Raw genomic sequence first — 17,548 nt, 5'->3', positions numbered from 1 at the left:
ATTAAACAAATCACTTGAATTGTCTAATTAACTCGAAACACCTGCAAGGGTTTCCTGAGCCTTGACAAACACTCAGCTGTTATCAATCTTTTTTTACTTGGTCTGAGGAAATATTAAAATTTTATGAGATAGGATTTTAGAGTTTTCTTAAGCTGTGCCATAATCAGCAATATTAAAGAATAAAAGGCTTGCAATATTTCAGTTGATTTGTAATGAATCCAGAATGCATGACATTTTTGTTTTTTTAATTGCATTACAGAAAATAAAGAACTTTATCACAATATTCTAATTTTCTGAGACAGTCCTGTATACTTTATTAATCCCCAAGGGGAAATTAGTTCTCTGCATTTAACCCATCCTTAGTTATTAAGGAGCAGTGGGCTGCAGTGATGCGCCCGGGAAGCAACTGGGGGTTCAGTGCCTTGCTCAAGGACACTTCGACTTGCAACTAATGGGGAGAGCGGGGATCGACCCGACAACCTTGGGGTTGCAGGACGGCCCTCTTACCCCACTGAGCTACAGCCGCCCCTAATTTAAATAATCCATACTGTCCCTTTAAGGTTGACCTTCATACATCTGTCCACCACACAGCCTTAACATGCCTTCTACCTCCATTTAAATGATACTGTGTGTGTCTGTCTGTCTGTCTGTGTATGTATGTGTGTGTGTGTGTATGTATATGTGTGTGTGTGTGTGTGTGTGGACGCACTGCTGGTCATGTGGGACACCTTCTCCAGCTTCTTGAGGACTGAGTCCATGCGGGACGACGTCTGGTCCATCTCGTGCCCGAAGTCGCCCAACATGCTGAAGAAGAGGACGTGTACTTTATATACTTTATGTACTTTATATACTTTATGTACTCTATATATATTATATACTTGATGTATATGTATTTGATACTTTATGAGTTTTATATATATATATATACATGTAATTTATACGCCTCGATAACGACCAACGTTAATCACGGAGTTCCACAAGGTTCTGTGCTTGGACCAATTTTATTAACCTTATACATGCTTCCTTTGGGCAATATTATCAGGAAACACTCCATAAACTTTCATTGTTATGCAGATGACACTCAACTATATCTATCGATAAAACCAGAGGAGAGCAACCAACTCTGTAAAATTCAAGCATGTCTTAAAGACATAAAAACATGGATGACCTGCAACTTCTTGATGTTAAACTCAGACAAAACCGAAGTAATTTTAATCGGCCCTGAGCACCTCAGAGATCAATTATCTGGTGATGTGGATTCTGTAGACGGCATTGCCCTGGCATCCAACACCACTGTAAAGAATCTTGGCGTTATCTTTGATCGGGACTTGTCCTTTAACTCCCACGTAAAGCAAATCTCAAGGACTGCATTCTTTCATCTACGTAATATTTCAAAAATCAGGCACATCTTGTCTCAAAAGATGCAGAAACATTGGTTCACGTGTTCGTTACTTCGAGACTGGATTACTGCAACTCCTTATTATCAGGCTGCTCTAATAAATCTCTTAGGTCCCTCCAGTTGATCCAGAATGCTGCAGCTCGTATTCTCACTAAAACTAAGAAAAGAGATCACATCACTCCTGCACTAGCTGCTCTGCACTGGCTCCCAGTAAAATCAAGAATCACTTTTAAAATTCTTCTCTTAACCTACAAAGCCTTGATTGGTGATGCACCATCATATCTTAAGGAGCTTGTAGTACCATATTGCCCCACTAGAGAGCTGCGCTCACTAAATGTGGGACTACTTGTAGTTCCTAGAGTCTTAAAAAGTAGAATGGGAGCCAAAGCCTTTAGTTATCAAGCTCCTCTTTTATGGAACCACCTTCAGTCCGGGAGGCAGACACAGTCACCTCGTTTAAGAGTCGACTTAAGACCTTCCTCTTTGACAGAGCTTATAGTTAGGGCTGAATCAGGTTCACCTGGTCCAGCCCCTTGATATGCTGCTATAGTCTTATAGCTGCCGGGGGACGTTTTAGGATGCACTGAGTACCTCTCTCCTCTTTTTTTTCTCTCCTTAGGGATGAATTTTCATCTCTCCATCACACATTACTAACTCTGCTTTCTCTCCGGAGTCCTTTTGACTTCACGTCTCATGGGGTCATCGGACCCTATGAGACGGCATAGATCCTATCTGCCTGATGGATCGTCTGGGTCGTGGAATTCCTGCTACCAACTACGCCACTGCCCTGTTGAGACTCCTCCCACTCCTCCTCTCTACCGCCATCTGCCTGATGGATCGTGGAGGTCTCCATCGTGGAATACGCCTACTATGAACTATTCATACACTCTGTCATATTCATTGAATGTATTTTAACTCTAAATCTGTCCTTCTGTACACATTACATCTATTGTTCTGTCCATCCTGGAGAGGGATCCTCCTCTGTTGCTCTCCTGAAGGTTTCTTCCCTTTTTCCCCTGAAGGGTTATTTGGGAGTTTTTCCTGGTCCGATGTGAGGTTTTGGGGCAGGGATGTCTATGTGTACAGATTGTAAAGCACTCCGAGACAAATTTGTAATTTGTGAAATTGGGCTATACAAATAAACTGAATTGAATTGAATATATATATATATATATGATGTACTTTGTAAATATTATGTACTTTGACTTTTACTGAAGCACATTTGTGATGAAGACGTTGAGAGGAGATCTGAAGCCCCTCCACCTGGTTGGTGGTTTAACGTGAATGAAAGGAGGCGGGGCCTATGTGATGACGTCATCGGTCCCGGTGATTCATAAAAGGAGATCACAGAGAGCGAGCTGCCCGCCGACGGCTGGCAGGAAAAGACGCGGCGGAGGGGGGCGCCTGAATGCAACGTCTAATTATGCACTGTGTGTGTGTGTGTGTGCGTGTGTGTGTGTGTGTGTGTGTGTGTGTGTGTGTGTGTGTGTGTGTGTGTGTGTGTGTGTGTGTGTGTGCGCGTGCGTGTGTGCCGTAGTTACCTGTTGTTGCTCCTGGATGTATCGGGAGTTGGCCGACACCAGGTGAGCCTCCAGACCTGTCCTGAGCTGAGGGACAAGTCGACAGAGCCTGGACACACACACACACAATATTATGATATAACATTACCTTGTCCTGAAGGCATGCACTTTATTTTTACGTTACTCTGAACGTGTGTGTGCATCTCTGTGTGTGTGTGTGTGTAAACATCAACCAACCTCTCTATTCTTCTTCTCTGCCTGAGCCACAGCAGAAGGGTTGGACAGCTTATACACACACACACACACACACACACACACACACACACACACACACACACACACACACACACACACACACACACACACACACACACACACACACACACACACACACACACACACACACACACACACACACCTCGTTAAAGATGATGAAGGCCTGAACCAATCAGGAGTTCGGTAAAGTCAGAAAGATATTCACAGATTCGGACTTTGAAGATTGTTTCCATAAATTCGGACAAAATATTCATAATTATTTAAAAACACATTTCTCCAAAGTAAGAGGTGTAGTCCACTCATGGATCCCATTGAGAGTTATTTAATGATTTCACTCTACACTTGATAGTGAAGCTATTTAAGATTTTTTCCATAAAATCAGAAAAAATATTCATAATAATTATTCTAAATCTTTTTCCTCCAAAGTAAGAGGTGTAGTCCACTCATGTGGAGCCCATTGATGTAGGAAATGAATGTGTTCACTCTACACTTGATAACAGTGAAGCTATTGAAGATTTTTTCCATAGAATATTAAATATAATTCATAATAATTATTTAAGATGAGTTTTTTTCAAAATAACAGCTGTAGTACAACACAGGGTGGCCATTTGACGTATAGTATAAGTTGTCAGCCTACACAATCTTTCAGGGGAGATGTTGAATATTTTTGGAATACGTTTTTTCTGGATTGCTTTTTGCAGACGGTCCCTGGGCTTAGGTCTCACAGCTGATCGCACATTGAGACCAACGTTATTCATCGATCTCGGAGACCGGCTTTTTTTGGTTGTGAAGGTTGTAGCTTGTTGTCGACATCACTCCGGTCACAGAGAGGTGTTGTTTGTGTTTTAACTCCGTTTTGTGAGAGCGCTATTGAGCCGGGAAGTCCGAATCTGTGAATATCTTTCTAACTTTACTGAACTCCAATCAGGCGCGGGGCCGAGGCAGGTAGATGGTGAATAGACTTGCTTTTATATATATTTATATGTATTCCAACCACTCGAAGCACGTCAACATGTACACACACATTCACACCGATGACAAGATGCTGTTATGCAAGACTTCACGAGAAGTGAACTGAAGCTTGAAGGCATCATTAGTTTTATTAATTGTTTTATTGATTGTTTTATTTGGGACCTCGTGACGACTTCGTCGTAGAGGGCTTTATCATATCCTAAAGTTGTTACATTTAGAGTGGCAGGACTGGCAAATCAGGACTGACGAATAAGGACTGATTTGCCAGTCTTAAACCGTAACACCGGACAACCGCGGAGCACATCGACAACAACACAACATTTCACAATCATTTCCCAATAACAATTGTTTGTCATAGCTGGGAATAGAACACTGTATCCGGGGAGAGGGTTCAGGCTTTGAATGCGTTCCCGGTGTGCGGTATTAACTGGTTTTTGAATTAACTGGTTTTGGTACGCGTGCATGAGGCAGATGTGCCGTAGGAGTGGCCTCGAGTTGCCTCTCAGGACCCGTCTGACTAACTAGGAAATGCACATTTCCATCGCTTAGCCTCTCTGTCACGTTCTTTTTATGTAACGCTAATGTTTTAAAGACTAAACACGGATGACTTTGCTGTAAAATGTGATGCCTGTTCGGGAGGCTGTAGTTGAGACGCCGAGGACACGGAGCGAGGACAAAGTAGGTGACTCTGCTGGTGCCTGTTCAATATACGACTAACTTCAATAAATACTTGACAAAATGCTCTTGTTGTCAGTCTGATATTTATGTTATACGTCGTTATCTGACGTCAAGTCGATGTGAGACCAGTTTACTCTTCATACAGTGTGTAATGAAGCATGTAGCCTGTTGTTTACACCCAGCTCGCCCACCGCTGTCAGCTGGGAAACTGTGATCGACTCAGATTAAGTTGTGATACCACAACAAGACTTTGTGCTGTCTTCACATCTCTTATGTTTTATATTCGAGACTACGGATCAACATATATCCTCGTAACTATACTCTACCCTGTGCAGCACTCACTGTCCAGATTAAACATGACTTACCTGTTGTTTTGTTACGATAAGGACACACATAACTACACACAGGAGTGAGCGTGTCTTTTGACACATGACGGGGGAGCAGCTTGCTCCAGCCTTCATTTAGGATTTCGATGGCATTAACGAAACGTTTTCCACCTTCATGACGAACATATCACTTGTTCACTGGCGATACAAACAATTTAAAAATGGATTAAGATTAACGCCAAGAATCGAACCTGTGATCATCTGCGACCACAGGGCCTCCTAACTTGCATCCCAACTACCACACTGAGCTATAGAGGTATATGGGTTGATTACAGTCAGTTTAAATTTTAGATGAATAGATAAATCACTCATAGTGATAATCAGTAACTGCGTTTCCTATTACTGCGGTCAACTCAGCCGACACTCGGATCTCCGTGGTCAACTCAACCGACACTTCAATTTCTGTGCACCTATAGACTGATGTTGACGGTAAACGCATTCGATCGGGAGCGCGCGAGGGTTTTGATAAAGTTAGCGGAAGAATTCACGTGACACAACATCCGGTTTTGTAAAGTTAGCGGAAAGAACTACGTGAAACAACATCCGTTTTTCAAAATAAGATGTCGACAAATCATACACTAACATATACAAGTAAACAATTAACTGATTTCGAATCTTTATAGATCGTTTCTGAGATTTAGCTTAAATTATGCTAACATTAAAACGTTTTTACTGTACCAAGGAAGAGTCCCAATTGGGAGATATTTCAAAGTAAAAGTCCTAAATGTTTAAAGAAATCGGTCATTTCTTTAATGTTTGAAGTGCTTTATATATGTTTTTCCCCATAAGCCCCGGCATTGACTGATGCAGCTGTGTTCAGGACAATCTTGACTTCCATTATCCTGGGAATCAGACAAATCTACGGTCCCAATTGGGAGATATTTCAAATTAAAAGTCCAAAATGTTTAAAGAAATCCGTCATTTCGTTCATGTTTGAAGTGCTTTATATATGTTTTTCCCCAAAAGCCCCGGCATTGACTGATGCAGCTGTGTTCAGGACAATCTTGACTTCCATTATCCTGGGAATCAGACAAATCTACGGTCCCAATTGGGAGATATTTCAAATTAAAAGTCCAAAATGTTTAAAGAAATCCGTCATTTCTTTCATGTTTGAAGTGCTTTAAATATGTTTTTCCTCATAAGCTCCGGCATTGACTGATGCAGCTGTGTTCAGGACAATCCAGACTTCCATTATCCTGGGAATCAGACAAATCTACGGTCCCAATTGGGAGATATTTCAAATTAAAAGTCCAAAATGTTTAAAGAAATCCGTCATTTCGTTCATGTTTGAAGTGCTTTATATATGTTTTTCCCCATAAGCCCCGGCATTGACTGATGCAGCTGTGTTCAGGACAATCTTGACTTCCATTATCCTGGGAATCAGACAAATCTACGGTCCCAATTGGGAGATATTTCAAATTAAAAGTCCAAAATGTTTAAAGAAATCCGTCATTTCTTTCATGTTTGAAGTGCTTTAAATATGTTTTTCCTCATAAGCCCCGGCATTGACTGATGCAGCTGTGTTCAGGACAATCCAGACTTCCATTATCCTGGGAATCAGACAAATCTACGGTCCCAATTGGGAAATATTTCAAATTAAAAGTCCAAAATGTTTAAAGAAATCCGTCATTTCTTTCATGTTTGAAGTGCTTTATATATGTTTTTCCCCATAAGCCCCGGCATTGACTGATGCAGCTGTGTTCAGGACAATCTTGACTTCCATGATCCTGGGAATCAGACAAATCTACGGTCCAAATTGGGAGATATTTCAAATTAAATGTCCTAAATGTTTAATGAAATCGGTCATTTCTTTAATGTTTGAAGTGCTTTATATATGTTTTTCCTCATAAGCCCCAGCATTGACTGATGCAGCTGTGTTCAGGACAATCTTGACTTCCATGATCCTGGAAATCAGACAAATCTACGGTCCCAATTGGGAAATATTTCAAATTAAAAGTCCAAAATGTGTAAAGAAATCCGTCATTTCTTTCATGTTTGAAGTGCTTTATATATGTTTTTCCCCATAAGCCCCGGCATTGACTGATGCAGCTGTGTTCAGGACAATCTTGACTTCCATGATCCTGGGAATCAGACAAATCTACGGTCCAAATTGGGAGATATTTCAAATTAAATGTCCTAAATGTTTAATGAAATCGGTCATTTCTTTAATGTTTGAAGTGCTTTATATATGTTTTTCCTCATAAGCCCCAGCATTGACTGATGCAGCTGTGTTCAGGACAATCTTGACTTCCATGATCCTGGGAATCAGACAAATCTACGGTCCAAATTGGGAGATATTTCAAATTAAATGTCCTAAATGTTTAATGAAATCGGTCATTTCTTTAATGTTTGAAGTGCTTTATATATGTTTTTCCTCATAAGCCCCAGCATTGACTGATGCAGCTGTGTTCAGGACAATCTTGACTTCCATGATCCTGGAAATCAGACAAATCTACGGTCCCAATTGGGAGATATTTCAAATTAAAAGTCCAAAATGTTTAAAGAAATCGGTCATTTCTTTAATGTTTGAAGTGCTTTAAATATGTTTTTCCTCATAAGCCCCGGCATTGACTGATGCAGCTGTGTTCAGGACAATCCAGACTTCCATTATCCTGGGAATCAGACAAATCTACGGTCCCAATTGGGAAATATTTCAAATTAAAAGTCCAAAATGTTTAAAGAAATCCGTCATTTCTTTCATGTTTGAAGTGCTTTATATATGTTTTTCCCCATAAGCCCCGGCATTGACTGATGCAGCTGTGTTCAGGACAATCTTGACTTCCATGATCCTGGGAATCAGACAAATCTACGGTCCAAATTGGGAGATATTTCAAATTAAATGTCCTAAATGTTTACGAGTAATCGGTAATTTACTTAATGTTTGAGGTGCTTTATATATGTTTACCCGGAAAAATCTGGGAAATAATTTGGGAATTGTTAATAAAACATGATTTACCCTTCAACTTCCACTGATATGCATGCAAACTAATACATTGTTTCACACACACACACACACACAAACACACACACACTGACAGAAACACATAGACACTCACTGTAGCGGCGTTCCGTCGTTGTTGTTTTCTTAATCCACTAAAGAGCTGTAGACGCAGTGAGTTTCCTCTCACGTGCATGACAGGAGACCGTTCATTTCCTTTTCTTTCGATTTTATTTTAAACAGCAAAAAACGCTGACAAAGTAAACAAAATAATAAACGTTCAAAACGATCTCATGGTCTTACGTTAAAAAAATATATATCTCTCATGTCTAATGCGGCTCTGTTCTTACACCTGCTGCCGTCATGACGTCATTAAATAGCCTGGCTCGAGCGTCAGTCATTAACATAAAGATCTTGTAATATATTCAACTTATAGTTCCTCCAAAATGAGCATAAATCTAAATATTAAATTATAAACAATTCTGAAACTTAAATATACTAAAAACACACTTGTGGCTCTTACACTCACATACGTACACACACACACACACACAGGCAGAGACACACATACTCACACACACAGACACACACTCTCATACACACACACTCTTACACACACACAGACAGACACTCACACACACACACACACAGAATGACAGACACACACGCACACAGACACACACTCTCACACACAGACACACACATACAGACACATACATACAAACACAGGCAGAATCTCACACACACAGGCATACTCTGCAGACTGACCCTTGACCTCCCAATTGTCTCTCAGATATAACCTTACTGCTTTATATTTAATATATTATATTACCTAAATACGTACACACACAGTCTTTTAGTTAATTGTTCAGTCTTTTAATTGTTCATAAAGATCTGGATTCTTTTCAGATCCATAGAGGGGCCTCTGAATATGAATACCCTACAGTTTTGGATCGATAGCTCTGAGCTAAGCGCCCCAAAACAGGTCCAAAGGGTCAAATTGGGTAAACATGTCAGAGCTTAGCTTTCTTTTCCAGGTTGTAGCCACTCCCAAATTGGGTAGAATACAATTGAAATTGTTCATATAGTACACACATTTGAGGAGTTGTTAACCTTTGAAGGAAGGAATTTTGTTTTTTCCTGGTTTTTAAACCCTTCCCAAGCAGGGATGCTAAGTGCTATATGTTGCCAGCCTACATGGTTGGGCCCCATGTGGGAGGGGCTACAACCTGCAAAAGAAAGCTAAGCTATGACGTGTTTAGAAGAAAAAAAAGCTAAAATCAGCCCAAGCTCACAACAGGGTCTCAGATTTGTTAAACCACACACCCTCTTCAAGTCCTGGATTTCAGACAGCCAATTAACTCTTGTGGGTGTTTCGGAGGAAATTTCACCCCATCACCTCATTGTAGGCCCTGTCCTGAGTGTCTGTGTTCAATTTGGGATTTTCAGGACAAATATTTAGGAGATTATGGCCATTTTTGCACTTGTCAAAAAATATGCAAATTTAAGAGAATAAGGCCCAATTTGACCCTTTGGACCTGTTTTTGGGGCCCTTAACTCAGAGCTATCGGTCCAACGCCGTAGGGTATTCATATTCAGAGGCCCTTCTTTGAATTTGAAAAGAATCCAGATCTTTAAGCTAATTGAAAGTATGACAAATTAACTAAAAGACTGGTTTTAAGGATCGTATAAGGGTTATTGGCACGGTGACAATTCTCTCTTGTGAAAGTTTTGGAGGGGATTCCCCTCATGACCTCAAAGTATTGTATTTAGGTAAATATAATATATTAAATATAAAGCAGTAGGGTTATATCTGAGAGACAATTGGGAGGTCAAGGGTCAGTCTGCAGAGTATGCGTGTGTGTGTGTGGGTGTGTGTGTGCGTGTGTGAGTATGTGTGTGTCTCTGCCTGTGTGTGTGTGTGTGTACGTATGTGAGTGTAAGAGCCACAAGTGTGTTTTTAGTATATTTAAGTTTCAGAATTGTTTATAATTTAATATTTAGATTTATGCTCATTTTGGAGGAACTATAAGTTGAATATATTACAAGATCTTTATGTTAATGACTGACGCTCGAGCCAGGCTATTTAATGACGTCATGACGGCAGCAGGTGTAAGAACAGAGCCGCATTAGACATGAGAGATATAGTTTTTTTTAACGTAAGACCATGAGATCGTTTTGAACGTTTATTATTTTGTTTACTTTGTCAGCGTTTTTTGCTGTTTAAAATAAAATCGAAAGAAAAGGAAATGAACGGTCTCCTGTCATGCACGTGAGAGGAAACTCACTGTGTCTGCAGCTCTTTAGTGGATTAAGAAAACAACAACGACGGAACGCCGCTACAGTGAGTGTCTATGTGTTTCTGTCAGTGTGTGTGTGTGTGTGTGTGTGTGTGTGAAACAATGTATTAGTTTGCATGCATATCAGTGGAAGTTGAAGGGTAAATCATGTTTTATTAACAATTCCCAAATTATTTCCCAGATTTTTCCGGGTAAACATATATAAAGCACCTCAAACATTAAGTAAATTACCGATTACTCGTAAACATTTAGGACTTTTAATTTGAAATATCTCCCAATTTGGACCGTAGATTTGTCTGATTCCCAGGATAATGGAAGGCAAGATTGTCCTGAACACAGCTGCATCAGTCAATGCTGGGGCTTATGAGGAAAAACATATATAAAGCACTTCAAACATTAAAGAAATGACCGATTTCTTTAAACATTTAGGACTTTTAATTTGAAATATCTCCCAATTGGGACCGTAGATTTGTCTGATTCCCAGGATAATGGAAGTCTGGATTGTCCTGAACACAGCTGCATCAGTCAATGCCGGGGCTTATGAGGAAAAACATATTTAAAGCACTTCAAACATGAAAGAAATGACGGATTTCTTTAAACATTTTGGACTTTTAATTTGAAATATCTCCCAATTGGGACTCTTCCTTGGTACAGTAAAAAAGTTTTAATGTTAGCATAATTTAAGATAAATCTCAGAAACGATCTATAAAGATTTGAAATCAGTTAATTGTTTACTTGTATATGTTAGTGTATGATTTGTCGCCATCTTATTTTGAAAAACGGATGTTGTTTCACGTAGTTCTTTCCGCTAACTTTGCAAAACCGGATGTTGTGTCACGTGAATCCTTCCGCTAACTTTATCAAAACCCTCGCGCGCTCCCGATCGAATGCGTTTACCGTCAACATCAGTCTATAGGTGCACAGAAATGTAAGTGTCGGCTGAGTTGACCACGGAGATCCGAGTGTCGGCTGAGTTGACCGCAGTTTCCTATTGTCGCATCAACTTTAATGCACAAAGCGGCTGTTGCCTATGCAATCACGTATTTGAGTTAGGTGGGTCTATGATGTTAGAAGAAAAGGCAGTCGGTGTTAGAATATATTATATAAATATTAATGTCTTCCAAAGTTACTATATTACTTACTTAATTTGCTCAAAGTCAGTTTTTGTTATTGTAAAGTACATTGTAATGTAAATCGGGTTATCGGGTGAAATACCTATAGCTCAATGGTAGTTCACAAGCAACGAACAGAACAGCAGGTGCACAAGTCGGCTGTTCGATTCTTTGAGAAATCCGTGTTTATATTATTTTTGTATTGTCGGTTTAGATATTTTGTTATCACCAGTGAACAAGTGATATGTTAGTCATGAAGGTGGACAACGTTTCGTTAATGCCGTCGAAATCCTAAATGAAGGCTGGAGCAAGCTGCTCCCCCGTCATGTGTCAAAAGACACGCTCACTCCTGTGTGTAGTTATGTGTGTCCTTATCGTAACAAAACAACAGGTAACAGTCATGTTTAATCTGGACAGTGAGTGCTGCACAGGGTAGAGTATAGTTACGAGGATATATGTTGATCCGTAGTCTCGAATATAAAACATAAGAGATGTGAAGACAGCACAAAGTCTTGTTGTGGTATCACAACTTAATCTGAGTCGATCACAGTTTCCCAGCTGACAGCGGTGGGCGAGCTGGGTGTAAACAACGGGCTACATGCTTCATTACACACTGTATGAAGAGTAAACTGGTCTCACATCGACTTGGCGTCAGATAACGACGTATAACATAAATATCAGACTGACAACAAGAGCATTTTGTCAAGTATTTATTGAAGTTAGTCGTATATTGAACAGGCACCAGCAGAGTCACCTACTTTGTCCTCGCTCCGTGTCCTCGGCGTCTCAACTACAGCCTCCCGAACAGGTATCACATTTTACAGCAAAGTCCTCCGTGTTTAGTCTTTAAAACATTAGCGTTACATAAAAAGAACGTGACAGAGAGGCTAAGCGATGGAAATGTGCATTTCCTAGTTAGTCAGACGGGTCCTGAGAGGCAACTCGAGGCCACTCCTACGGCACATCTGCCTCATGCACGCGTACCAAAACCAGTTAATTCAAAAACCAGTTAATACCGCACACCGGGCTTACGGTAAACTTACGTGACCAAAATGCCTGTTTACCGACATCGTACCCAGCCGACACAGCGGGGTTTTCTCCGGTATCCACTCTGGTTCAGCTGGCGGAAAGCTCCCGGTCCCCTGCTCGATAGCTAAAGTTGTACAACATTAGCAGCTAACAATGTAAAACTGTAGCTTACGGTGAATGTGTTGGTAGACTGAGGCATGAGATCTCGCGAGAACCAATGAATGAGACTTCACTCTCACATGGCGGAGCCAGATCAAAGCGCATTCCATTGACGTCATAGAGTCCCTTATGTCATGAAGGTGACTTTGATCTTTTTTTCTATATATCGGAGTAGGTATAGCCAGTAGCCATAGAGGTGCAGTTTTTTCTTGTACAAGTGGACGTATAAGATAAGATTAATTTCAGAGACCATTGATCAAGATTTATTCCAACAATGTTTAAGTGTTTTAGAAACATGTTTGGTTTTGCCGAAAGCAAAGAGGAAAACCAGGCACCCGATCCAAAGGGAATCAAGCTGGAAACTTCAGAATCCGGCGTGCAGCCAGCAAAAAGAAAAAGATCCAATCCAGAAATCAATGTGGAATATTCAGAATCAAGCATGCAGCCAGGAAAAAGAAAAAGATTGAATCCAGAATCCAGCCTGCACCCAGCAACAGTAACATGGTTGAATCCACGAGAAATCAGCCCAAGCCCACAAATCGTGGTCCGATCGAAAGAGGCATTAAACAACTGCCGTGGTAATATCTGCACAACACATGTGACGCAGTCGCTGGAAGTCATAGAGGCGAAGAGCCGATTGCGTAGGGAAACAATTAAACGCAAGGCCCTGGAGAATGAAATAAAGTCTCAGAAAAATAAGATGGTCCAGTTGGGTAAAGAGGTACTGGAACTTAGAGAGATGAGTAAGCAGCAGGTGAGAGAAAGATGTGAACAAAATCTGGAATGGACTTCGAATCAACATACAATAGCAGAGTTGGAGGAACAGAATCGGGTTCTTAGACAGGACAATATACAGGTCTCTGAGACTCTCAAAAAGACAAATGTGGAACTCCAGAGAAAAAAGGCTGTGGAGGCAGAATACAAGTCTCAGGGAGAGAAGATGGCCCAAGAGCTGAAACAGACACAACAGGCCGCCTCTCTGCATAAGGTTCACAATAAAGCTATTGTAGTCGATTTGGAGAAACAAATCGTGGTTCTTACAGCAACAAATGATGAGCTGCAAGAGGATATAGAGGAACTAGACACATATCTGGTACAGGAGATACACAATGCTGTATCAGAATATCAAATGAGGGTGATCAAGTTGGAGAGAAATATCCTTTTCCTGAACGCCGACCTTCGCGCCGCCCTTGCAGCCGCCCCTGTATTCGCCCCTGCATTTGCCCCTGCATTCGCCGCCTTTCCAAATGAAATTGAAATGGTTGACGCTGCAGCCGCCCCTGCAGCCGCCCCTGCAGCCACCCTTTCATTCGCCCCTGCAGCCGCCCCTGCATTCGCCCCTGCAATCGCCCCTGCATTCGCCCCTGTATACGCCTCTGCAGCCGCCCTTGCAGCCGCCCATGCATTCGCCTCTGCATTCGCTGCCATTCCAAATTAAATTGAAATGGTTGACGCTGTAGCCCCCCCTGGAATCGCCCCTGCATTCGCCCCTGTATACGCCTCTGCAGCCGCCCCTGCAGCCGCCCTTGCATTCGCCCCTGCATTCGCCGCCTTTCCAAATGATATTGAAATGGTTGACGCTGCAGCCGCCGCTGCATCCCCCCCGCCAACCTTAACGCCGCCCCTGCAGCCACCGCCTTTCCCGGTGCTCCGTCCCGGCCGACTCCCTGTCCCGTCTCCGTCCCGGACGGCGCCGCTTCCCGGTGATCCGACTCCGTCCCGGCCGACTCCGGTTCCCCCTATCCCGTCTCCGTCCCGGCCAACTCCCTGTCCCTGCCGACTCCCTGTCCCGTCTCCGTCCCAGACGGCGCCGCTTCCTGGTGATCCGACTCCGTCCCGGCCGACTCCGGTTCCCCCTGTCCCGTCTCAGTCCCGGCCGACTCCCTGTCCCGGTGTTCTGTCTCCGTCCCAGCCGACTCCATTTCCCCCTGTCCCTTCTCCGGGGGGGGGGGGGGGTGAAGGTGGAGGTGTGGACAGGTTGAGGTGGGGACAGGTGGAGGTGGAGACAGGTGGAGGTGGAGACAGGTGGAGGTGTGGACAGGTGGAGACAGGTGGAGGCGGGGACAGGTTGAGGTGGAGAACGGTGGAGGCGGGGACAGGTTGAGGTGGGGACAGGTGGAGGTGGGGACAGAACCTCAGCACACACAGTGTTTGTTGGTATAATGCCTACTGATTTCAACAGAACACACACACACATATATATAAACCTGGTCACTTTATCTCAGGAGAGGAAGAGGCGTTCAATCTGTGAAGGAAAAAGAAGATTACTTACATGACAGCTCCAGTAGCTCCATGGAGGAAGTGAATTAAATCAGCATTAATTGCTTAAAATGTTTTTATAACAGTTGACTTCCCATCTATTTAACCCAGTCGTCAACCTGAAAAGTGAAGCCATTGCTCCAGGGGGCGACTCCTCTGCTCTTTACGGGAAGAACATCTTTGTTGTCGGACAGTTTCTTCACTAATCAAAATTAGTATTGCAAAATGCTAGCTAGCTAGTACTAGTGTTAGCTGGGAATTAAGCGTTTGCTGTGCTAACAGTACCTGGGCCCACTCATCGCCTGCTCCGACATGAGCTCCACCCCCTTTACAAAATATGTTCACTTCTGCGGTGACATTTTTAACTCCAGAGGTGAAATGCTTCTTGTAATGACGATTCTTAGCAGTGAAAATGACAATGTTATTTTAAGTGTCCGGCAGAAGAAGTTATGCCAAATAATGTATGTTAAAACGATATGTAACCCCGACTGAAATAAAACTCCTTTTCAGGAAAGGTATGCCCGACAGAAAGCTTAAAACCGACACGGAGATGAGGCCACGCCTGAAAGTCAGGCAGATTGTTCGACTGTCACGTCTTGGAGGGATACAAAATGAAACCACTTCGACAGCCCGGGCAGAGAACTGATACATGCAGCCATGTGACCCAAATGCTCAAAAGTTCCTTAATGCATTAAGAATAAAAGGGATGAAACTCCCGTGGCTTAAAAACAACTCAGCAAATGTGGTTTTGTGGGACACAGAAAGCAGAACGTGGTTCAAAATGTAGCCGAACAGCAAATCCTGTCAGTTTTAAAGAGCCCTTGAACATTTTGGTAAGTGCGTGTGTTCTAATTCTCTCTGAGAGAGAGCTGTGAAAATCAATTCCACTTTCATGTCTGAGCTTTGAGTACAGAGCTGGAGTCAGGATATGGCTAGCCTAGCTTAGCATAAAGACTCAAAACAGATGCACCCAACAACAACAACAACAACTGACGGACCAACACGTCTAATCAGTTTAAGCGAGAGGTTTCCTCCCCTCTCTCGGTAAATCTAAGGTCAATAGGTTCCGGCTCCAGCACCGGATTTAACACCGGCCGTGTTTCCGTTTAAAAGTTCAGCTAATTTTAAGAAAACCTTTGAAATGTCGCCAAAAAAGAAAGTTAATTAGCCGCTTTTCCACTCACTGGTTTAGAGCAAATGAACTGGGCTTCAGCGTAGTTGGGTCAGAAGTGGGAACTACAGGCTACGCTTTATGCATGATGTAATCCACCAGTAAATTCAAACGCTATACTTCAAAATATACATTTAAATATGCAAATGGCTACATGGCTTCAGTGACATATTGGTGTCAATCTTCTCAGTGAATAAATGCACTTCCTAAAATTCCAACTAGAATTAATCCTTAAAGTCAATAAAATCCTCTTCTCTTACAATCTTTTTATAAGCACAAATACAAATATGTTCTCATTATTCTTATCAGAGGTGAGACTCGATAAGACCCGACAGCTCTATGTTGCCGTACAATAAAAAAAGTCTTACAGGGCACAGCGCCGAACGCTTTATTGCAAAGCTAACGCTGCTAATGCTCTACGGTCAAAACTTGCATTAACGATCAGCCGCAGACACCCCAAGCTCTTAGAACCATTAAGGAGAGAAAAAAATACACCCGACACTGGTCCAGAAGAAGAAGAGATCCGACCCAGTGTTACTGAAGATAAAAAAAGGCACAACAAAAGGTCCTGAGGTACAGCAGCCGTCTAAACCGTATTGGCCACGCCGACAAGCTCATTCCAAATCAACAGGACTCTTAATCAGAAAATTACTTAAAACGTGTGAATCGACACAAAAGCAGCTCAGGTAGAAATGTCACAGGCTTTTTTTTAACAAACTTGTGCGATAACAGCTGGGCAGAAATCACAGGAATCACGTGGACCTCGCTTCACCGGAGTCAGACCGTGCACGGGTCCGCTACCGCGATGCTCAGTGCCTCTTGTGCTACCATATCAGAAGAAGAAGAAGAAGAAGAAAGAAAGAAGAAGAAAGAAGAAGAAATGACCAGATATGGACTCAAGGAGGTAATATGGAGACATCAGAACGCCGAGGGGGCGAAGACGATCGCTGGGGTATGTTTGTCGCTTCATTCCAGGGGCGGTGGCGTTCGGGAGCAGTCCCTGCACATGGAAGTGATCGAGTCACAAGGATGAGATCAGATCTTATCTTCCTCCATCCATTCTGTCCATACTGGCTTTGCCTTCAAAACCAGTTTGGACAGGAAGCTTGCCCGAAACCGTCAATGAGGCCGCACACACACGGCGACTGACCCCCGGGGTTGCAAACGCACCACGAACGCTTGCAACAACAAACCCCCTCAACCCTCTGATCCGCTCTCTGACAGCCGGCTTCGATTGTGGTCTTTGGGAACATGAACAATAACGTTTGCCGTTTGACGGCGTGTGGAATGGACCAGTTGGTGAACCCTTGAACCCAACGGGGATCTTGCCATTCCTTATCAAAATGTGA

At 42.5% G+C, this 17,548-nt stretch overlaps 1 long non-coding RNA gene across 1 annotated transcript; it reads right to left on the bottom strand.

Moving 5' to 3' along the window:
* Positions 1–715: 715 nt before the first annotated feature.
* On the bottom strand, positions 716–12,812 carry LOC130209026 (uncharacterized). Its single transcript, XR_008834521.1, has 4 exons — positions 12,625–12,812; positions 3,157–3,177; positions 2,941–3,028; positions 716–804 (listed from the first exon to the last, which is right to left on the bottom strand). It is a non-coding gene; the product is annotated as an uncharacterized LOC130209026 (long non-coding RNA).
* Between the last annotated feature and the right edge of the window lie 4,736 nt (positions 12,813–17,548).

This window comes from Pseudoliparis swirei, chromosome 18 (assembly GCF_029220125.1).
Source record: "Pseudoliparis swirei isolate HS2019 ecotype Mariana Trench chromosome 18, NWPU_hadal_v1, whole genome shotgun sequence".
NCBI lineage: Eukaryota > Metazoa > Chordata > Actinopteri > Perciformes > Liparidae > Pseudoliparis > Pseudoliparis swirei.
This window is presented reverse-complemented; position numbering and strand designations above follow the sequence as displayed.